We start from the raw sequence: 9,145 nt of genomic DNA, 5'->3' as shown, positions 1-9,145 counted from the left end.
GTCTGTGATTAATGTGCACAATGTCAACATCCATCTTTGAAATCCTTCCCTCCAAACCGGTAACTTCCCTCACATAAGCCTTTCTCCGCATGGAGGCGCAGCCTGGCTTGTCAGATTCCTCTATCCGCCCCCTCCCGTGGGCTTTGTTATCTCCCTGGGTCCGCCCACAGCCAAGTGCCCAGTAAGAAAAATGTCTGTGGAAAGCTGCAGAAAAGCTGATTTGCTTAACAAGCTGTAGCTGGTGAAACAAGAGAGGGTAAAGAAAAGGATCTGGGAATATGGAGAAGGCTGATTAGAGTTTTCCTGTCTGGGCTGCTTTTTAATTGTTGCTTCCATGCAATAGTCCTTATCTCAACTTGGATCTAGGTGCAATCCGTTGAATACTACAGCCGCGTTAGCCACTTTGTGCAGGTAGGAGAACCGATGCGGTTTGGGTTGCAAGACAGAACATGAAAGATACTTTCGTTCGTTTCCTGTTTTATCTAGCTATTTCTAATTGTACGCTATCAAGTCGTTCCAAGTCAAGCTTAGCCACGCGTGTTTCTTTTTTAAGAATCCGTTTCTCTTGCAAAGCACTATGTCTTTGCAAAGGTAAAAACCAACAGAGAAATCTGGTGACACCTTCAGGTCAGGAAACTTTGCGTTACGATAATATCTATATGTTAAAGGAGTCGTCTTTTGCACTAATAGTGCGATCCTCTGCATGCCTACTCGGAAATAACTTCCACTCTGTTCAATAGGGTTTGCCTCCAGGTAAGTATGCGCAGGATTGCAACGTAATACGGCTCTCCTGCTGCAATTTATTAAGGCATTGACACTCAGAGGGGACCTCTTGGGGGGATAGTGATGCGTGTCTGTTCCTTTTGTTGCGACATTAACTGGTGTTTTGGCGTCTCTGATTCCCTGCTGCGCGACCTTACGCATATTTACTCGGATGGGAGCCCCATTGAGTTTAGCGGCACGGAACTCCTAAGTAGTTATGCATACAAGTGCTGCCTTAGTTGTTGTGTCATTCAACCTCCCAGGAACGGTATTTTGGCTGCGTCTAGAAATAATGAGCCTGTTTCCACTTTGCCATTTATTATGCTAACAAGACCTTAACAGCGTTAGTCGTTCCAAAGACGCTTTCCTACTTTTGGAGTACTTCTGCTGAGCTTCAGAAAATTCCTTTAAACTCGCCATGGAGTTTGATCCTAGGCAGGTTTACTTAGAAGTAAGGCCACGTATTTTCAACTTGTTTCCCAGGTAAAGTTTGAATGGGATTGTAGCCTTGGTTATCACTTTTCTGAGCCTCACTCATCTGAGTCACTTTCTTCATTCATTACAAATCATTTTTCTGAAAAAGCTGCTGTTTTCTGCAAAAATGGGTCATCATGGAAGTTATTGTTGGAAATTTGATAACAGTTCTCCAGTTGTTTCAAAAGTCTTTGACGGGACACAGAGAAATAGCGGTAGAAAACAGGCATACATTTTCAGGGAAGGATGCAACCAATTTTGAGGTATACCCTGTAAAAGGCTTTAAAACGTGTACCTATTTATTTCCTGGCAAAGAAGGTGGCTCATCGGTATGTGTGAAATTTGAATACAGGAATGTTGGCCATTTTTATTTTCATTTTAATACCATAACTTGGCTACTCAACGTGTTGCTGCTATGCTATCGTGTATTATTGTTATGCAGTCTGTCTGCATTAGAATGAAATTGTGGCTCAGTTCATTGGCACCAGGGGGCAGATTAACACAATCACATGATGGCAGCTTGGTGTTGGAAATCCAAAGCCAACTGGCAGCTGCTCCATGTGGCGAGGAACTGTCTCTGAGGCTGCATGCCAGGGGAATGCTTGCCCTGTGCTGCATCTTGCCATGCCACCATAGGCTTTCCAGCTATGGTTTGTGGTGGCATCAAGAAATAGCTAGATATGTGTTACGTGTGGTTACTTGGATTGGATTCGGTGCATCTTGGATTTCAAGAGGTCCCACAGACTTGCTTGTTTGTGTGATAGAAGAGGCTTCACAGATCTGTGGTCCCCAGAGATGTATGGCAAATTGTTCATTTTGGGAAAACAGTAACAAAATCTTGGCTGGGTGACTGGTTTCTTCTTTAGTTTAAATTCGACTCTGTGCTCATTTGGGCAGGGCTTCTCTTATGTGGCTAAATTCTGATGTCACAATGAGTGAAGCTCTGTACGCAAGCGTAGTTTGTTCTGCTCACGCACATTCCTTGCTCTTCCCCCTTGTACATGAAGCTTGGCCTACAACTGTTCCATTTTATCAAGCTCCAGTTCACTGTGATGTCTGCATTTAGGTGACACAATGAATTGGACCAGATTAAACCATTAGTTATGTCAAGCTTCTTGCACAAAGGGATGAGTGAGGGCATGTATGAAGTTGGCGCTTGTAATACTCGGACGCAGCCTATGTCTTTTGTACATTTTATTTTTTTACCTTAATTTTCTCCCTAGTGGGAACCTAAAGCAGCTTACAACATCATTCTCTTCTCCATGTTATCCTCACAACTACAGCCCTGTGGGGTAAGGTTAGGCTTAGAGTGCGATTGACCAACCTAGGGTCACCCAGTGAACTTCCTTAGCAGAGTGGGGATTTGAGTTTGGGTTTCTAGATCCTTGTCTGACATTAACCACTATACTTCACTAGCTGCCCATATGTGCTTCACTTGCATATTCCCTGGGCATGGATGCAGATTACGTCTGCCTGAGTGTTAATGACATTAGAGGTTGTAGATCTAAACCCCTTTCATGAATGATTCTTTGCTAGTGTTGAGGAGGAATTGAAGTGGACATTTTGCTTTATATTTTGAAATATGTTTTCCTGCAAATTGTAAGACCACGGGGAAGAATGTGGGGAAAATTGGAACTTACTCCTCCTCCTCTTCACATTCATTACTGTGGAATGACCTGGTTCCGATACGAACCAAAGCCTAAGCTCAGTCCCTTGTGATGGTGAGAATTATGCCACTCCATCAGAAACGAATTTCATTCAAGTAGGATTTTTCTTCTTGTCCTGCACTATTAGTAGGCTCTAAATTCAACTTTTGGGCTGAACCCCAGGTGTAAAAAAAATGGGTAAAGTCATTTAATATAAGACCTAGAATGGAAAAAAGGGTCATTGGATAACTCCATTGGGTAACTATAATATTTCTGCACCATCTGGAAAATCTTGGCTTGGGAGTTCCCTTGGCCACTCAGTTCATGAGTAGGAAAGTGTATGGAATCCTGGCAAATATATACATGCAGTTTCATAACACTGAAAATTGGACAGGGCAGGATACGTCAATATAGTGCTGGGAGGAAAGTTATATTGGCAAGGTCAGGGCAACATGACTTAATAGGCTTTTTCTGATTTTGACTTGCGTCCTAGGACTTTGGATTCCAGATGTTCCTAGAAAATTAGCTTGCAGTGATGCTGATTTATTTGGGTTTCCTCATTTCATGTAAAACAGCTTAATGACATTCTTATTACATAGCTTATTCTATATTAAATTAACTACATAGTGGTATTTTCCCTGTTGTAATTTACCCTATGGTTAATTTTTAAAAAGTTCTGTGCTACCTTTCCATTGAAAGATGGCCATTAAAATGGCATTTGAGGGTATGTGGACTCCATCTTTCTACTAATATTGGCACCGAAAGTGACTTACAAAAGTTATGTAGTTTAAAACAAAGAATTACAACAAACACTTGATAAAGACCAGAAAATTGTGTCTGCAGTGACCTGCATCTTATCCATGATGGTGCCAGAGTACTGAGGGTGATAAAGCGGTTAAAGCCCAGCTCTCGGGTGGTCTTGCCGTCTTCCATGGCTGTGGTCTCGCTTTCCAGTTTTTCTTTGAAGTACTGTTGTCTTCTGAATTTATATATGTGCTATATCCAGAGGTATTCATTTTGAGCTCTTGCTTCTAATTCTTAAGCCTTACATTTAAAATAAAGTATAAAATAAAGTATAACCTAAAAACAGCACTACCATCACAAACGATTTGCCATCCAAGCAAGATAAACCATTCCATCCATTTTTCAATAAAAAGGCAATACGCAAGCCCCTCCCAAAAGCCAGTAATATTGGTGTCCTTATCTCTTGTGGCAAACCATTCTAAACTGTTCGTAGTGTGACTGGAAAAGCCCTTGGTTGAATGGTTGGACAGTCCTGTGATGATAATGTATGGCTGCACTTGCAAATCACTAGATATTGTGTTATTGCTACATTCTAGCAAATGTTTGCAGCTAGATTGTTTTGGTTCTCTCAGAAAGATCCAGTTTGAAAGACTGCTGTACCACATCAATAGAATAATATCCAGTGATGTGTGAATGCTGTCTAAGAACCGGTTAGAGGCATGTAGTTGCTGTGCAGGTTCATACCAGGACATACAGTTCTCCAGGTTGTGGAGGGCTTTAGAGGTAAATACCATCACTTTGAACTGAGCCTGGCAGTGAATGAAGGTGTCCTATAACAGGTGCTGTGTGTTTATATAAATGTGCCTTGATTAAAAATTAAGCAGTCACATTTTTCTATAATTGTAATTTCCAGTTTGCCCTCACTCAGGTGTATCCCCATATAGAGTGTGTTGAAGTAAACTAGCCTTAAGATTATAATTGCATGGATTAGTGAGGCCAGATCAACTGTGTTTGGGCTAAGAGAAAATAATTTTCATGCAAGATCATGGCTACAGCTTGTGTTCGAAGATCATCATCAAACTCTTCACATGATCTTCAAGAGATAAACTAACCCTGTAGGTAGCACAACCCTCTCTGTGTTCTCATGTTGTCTTCTCAAGAGTCTTGGGAACGATATTTGGTTGAAGAAGTTGAAAATGCTGTGTTTTAATATTCTTTTCAGAATCAGACCATGGGTCTGTATGAAGATCAGTATTGTCTACTCAGTCTGGTAGTGGTACTCCAGAGTCTCATATAGAGGTCTTTCTCATCACTTACTATGTGATTATTTTAACTGGAGATGCAGGTGTTGAACTTGGGACCTTCTGTCTGAAAAGAAAATGCTCTGCCACTGAGCCGTAATGACCCCCTTCCCATATTTTGCTGAACTATAACCTCTAGGTTCCTTGGAGTAAGGCATAGTGGTGCTTGCTCTTGAAACAGAAAATGAGGAATTGTGGGTCAACCAGGATGTACATGCATAGTAGAAAAAGGATGTTGGTGTTTGGGTGACTGACATGAAAACAGTCTTTTCCTGGTGAACTCCCCAGAAACATGAAGTTTTTTCTTAAAGCAAAATGACTTTGAACCTATGGACAAAAGAATCTAGGAGGTTAGGCACACAGAGATAAGAAGTGTTGGATTCAAAATAACAGCTAATCTTTCATTAATTTCTCCTAATGTGCATATTCGATTGGTAGAATGTAAACCTTGCCTTGATACCCATTCTCTCGATAGCTTTTGTATACTTACACTGAGATTTGAAATCTTTTGCATCTAGAAGAGTATTTTGAGTTAAAGCTTTCTTCAGTTCTTTAAAAGAGATACTGACTTGATCCACATGTATTTCACTACTGTGTTCTTTTTATCGGTCTGGAATGGAGAATCCATACTAGTTTAGTATACAACAATGTGTTGCCTTCACCATTATTCAAGCTGCAGTTCATGGCCAGATAACAAGTTGCAAAAGGGCTCCTGTAAATCATGGTAGCAGAGTACACAGTCCCAGATCAGTCAAATGGTGAGTGCCATTTCGATTGCTCTTTTAAGAGGCTGCTGGAATTGTGCAGAGTGGTGGCTAAATCATATAGCAGCAACCCCATCCTGGAGGCACAGCTGATATAAATGTGAGGAATGGCTGCAAGTGTGCACCAGCTCTTGGGCCTTGGTGTAATGCAAACATACAACATAGTGGGCAAGGCAACTCCAGCACTGTAGTCCAAACTGGAGTTATACCCTCATAAGTTCCTACTATTTATTTATTTTATTACACATGTATTCCACTCTCTCTGAAAACCAGGCTCAGAGCGGATCGCAGTAGGAATATAAAACAGGCAGCATAATAGTTAAAATACTTCAATAAAAACGTTGTGGCTGTGTTATGGGTGCTATTTTTATGGGTGGTGTTCAGTGTAGTGATCTCACTGGTGACTATGGAATTTTCCCAAGGTGAAATTTGTGCATTCCCAGGGTTTGCTTGTGTGCATCTTCCCATGGAGCCTGTGACTTGGCTCACTTGCATAAGTCATTGCAAGCTCAACTTGCAACCCCATGTTCTCTCTGATTTTTTGTGGGCTTAATTGGCTCTGTTGCACCATAGGGGTAGAGTCCAACATTATGGATATGGAAATGCATTACATGGCCTTTTCCAGTGCTTTAAGTCTGGGTTGTACAAGATCATTAAATAAAAGGAGCTTCTTTTAAATACTTACGAGCTTCTAACATTTTCTGGTGACAAGATCAACATTAAGTCATAGAGGAACAAGATACTCAGTTAAATTTACATAATATAGATCATAGTACTTATTGCAGGAACAGGCAAATGTATTCAAATGTTTGAAAAATATCACAATTCCCCATTAAAATGTAGCTTTGTTTACTGTCAGTGTAAACCTATGCAGAGTTATACCTTTCTAAGCTAATTGACTTAAGAACATGAGACGGCTTGACTCAATAAAGAAAGCCACAGCCTCCACTTTACAAGATCTGAGCAAGGCTGTTAACATTTAGGACATTTAGTAGGGCATTCATTCATAGAGTTGCCATAAGCAACTTGATGGCCTATAACACACACATTTCTGCTTAGAATTGCACAGGTACTTACAAAAAATGGAATGTGGAGAACTTAGGAAAATGGAATGATACGAAGCTCGCCAGATGTGGCTCTCTGTACTTGGAGTACTTAAGTAGGGTACTTCAGTACTATAGCATCAAAGACTTCGTGAAGTGAATTAATTTTTTGGCTTAACACAAGGAACATTCCAGATTGGCTCATAAATGCTATAAAAACAACTCATTATTTTCACTGAGTTAAATGATGCATAAGAATAAATTTCCGTACGTTATCTTGTAGAATAATCTTTGTGATGGCTATTAAGTTGTAATTTCTCTGTTTTTATATTTTGATTGTTTTGACAGTATTTAAAATAGATGCCAAATGAAATTCAAAATACTATTTCTGTTTCTGTATCTTTTAAAAAGTTATTTTAATGTTAGATCTATTTTAATGCAGTCTGTGATATAGAATGGCCATTTGTATCAATCAGTTTGAAGACATTTATTTTGTATTTGTGCCTATTATGTGTCGCTGTCCAGACCAAGGGTCTCCAACTTTTTGGAGGTGGGGGGCACATTTGGAATTTTGACACAGTGTGGTGGGCACAGCAATAAAATGGCTGCCACAAAATGGCTGTTGCAGCTTACCTCCAGTCACACAGTGAAGATTTTTGCGCTGTGGAAGCATCTTCTGCAAAATCAATGCTTTTAAAAATCTGCACAGCCAATCAAAGCTTTGATGGATAAAAGCCCCACTTTGCCACATATTCTTTCTAAAAACAGTTAGTAGGCACAAGGAAAGGTGTTGGGGGGGGGCAAAGTTGTGCCCACGGGCACCATGTTGGGGACTCCTGCTCTAGACACTCATTATGAGATGGGGGCATTGTAACTGCAAATACTAGTAAATGGCAAACAATGAAGCTTTAGACTTAATGAGAAACACTCAAGGGTCTCTAGTGACCTTCAGATGATGTATTGATGGCTTTACCGTTCAGCTGTTCAGCATCAGCAGCTTTGGCTGATGCAGGGTAATTTATGATAATAGAGGCTGGTAGTGTCTAGGTAGCTATTAAATACAAGTCTCTTTCCCAAGTTTGCCAATAAATTCTTCAGGCAAGTGATGAAACTCTGTAACTTAAAAGTCTCATGCAGGAAAGGAAGATGGATTCCAGCCTCCATGGCTCTGCCATATATATTGAATAATGATAACGATGTACAATTTGGGCTTGTGATCTCGGTAAATTGAAAAGGCAATGGGTTGGATCCTGTCAACTATTCCAGTGGATGAAAAAGGGAAGAGGGGTCCCCTTTGACCATCAAAAGGTCATGCTGAGGATCACCTGTGTGGGCAAAGGGCATATAGGGATGGGGACTGTAGAAATGAGAGAAATTAGGTGAGATTAAGTTAAAAAGCTTGCTAGATCCAATCCCTGTGTCTGTGTTGCTGTAGGAGTTGGAGAGATTCTACTGGTTGCAGGCAGTTTTTTTTAAAACTGTAGTTACTGAAATCCTGCCCTTTCCATTCTCTTCTCTACTCCCAGTGAGATCTCTGCCTTCTTAATCCATATTGTGGAAGAAATGGAGAAAAGGAATACGCTAGGCCCTGCTTACAAGGACTTGCTGAAATCTTGTTTGCATAGGTTACTATGCAGTCACATTGCTGAGAGGCAAAAAAGACTGGATTTTTAATGTACAAGGCCAGTAAAGCTGTTGAAGGTTTTTTTTTTCTTTTAACAGCTGAAGACCTGACAGGACTAGCTGTGTTATCTTTCTCTGCCAGAAAAATCTTTTATGAAGTTTACGTAGAGTGAGTGAATTCATTTCCTGTCCTATTCCTGTTAGAAGCTCTAAAATTGTGTGTTGCTCACGAATGGCATAATAAGCTCAATTTTGATGTCACATCAGTGGTTTGACAGATCAGGAATAGGCTGAGTGGTCTCATGCTCTCTCTTCCACCTTCTACTTCCCTCCTCCAGTAGCAGTTACCATTTTCCTTTTCTTGGCTTTCTCAAACTATATTTGACTGACATTCAAACTGGGCAAAATAGATTTGGTTACAAGCAATGCCTTGGAAGAAGTACTCTTAGTTAGTGCTAATGATAGTTTCCTGGGATACATGAGTCAAACAAAGTATTATTAGAGACGATTCAGTTATACATGGAAGGGAGGGTTGAGGAAGAAACGCAGGAGTACCCAGTATGTTTCAGAGGCAGGGTTGCAAGGTCACTATACCCTTCCAGCAGGGGGGTGGGGAGAACATGGCACTAGCCCTGTGCCTTCTCTGTGTGTTTTCACGCCTGTGCTTTGTGTACACTCGCTTTTGGCACTTGCATGATGAAGTGACATTATCATGCCCACTGTGAGAGTGCTCCCGCCGTCCGCGCAGGACCCGTTTGGGAGCACTCCTGCAGGCGGCTCAATGACTT

At 40.9% G+C, this 9,145-nt stretch overlaps 1 protein-coding gene across 1 annotated transcript in view; it reads left to right on the top strand.

Annotated features, from left to right (window-relative positions):
- The first annotated feature begins 279 nt into the window (after window positions 1-279).
- The window catches only part of COL21A1 (collagen type XXI alpha 1 chain), a 140,904-nt gene continuing 132,038 nt past the window's right edge, over window positions 280-9,145 (top strand). Inside the window, exon 1 of the mRNA XM_054987749.1 lies at window positions 280-411. The gene's annotated coding sequence lies outside the window, so the exon portion shown is untranslated. The remainder of the gene's footprint in view (window positions 412-9,145) is intronic.

This window comes from Eublepharis macularius, chromosome 1 (genome assembly GCF_028583425.1).
Source record: "Eublepharis macularius isolate TG4126 chromosome 1, MPM_Emac_v1.0, whole genome shotgun sequence".
Classification (NCBI taxonomy): domain Eukaryota; kingdom Metazoa; phylum Chordata; class Lepidosauria; order Squamata; family Eublepharidae; genus Eublepharis; species Eublepharis macularius.
Note: the sequence above shows the minus strand (reverse complement) of the source record. Positions and strands in the feature narration are given on the sequence as shown.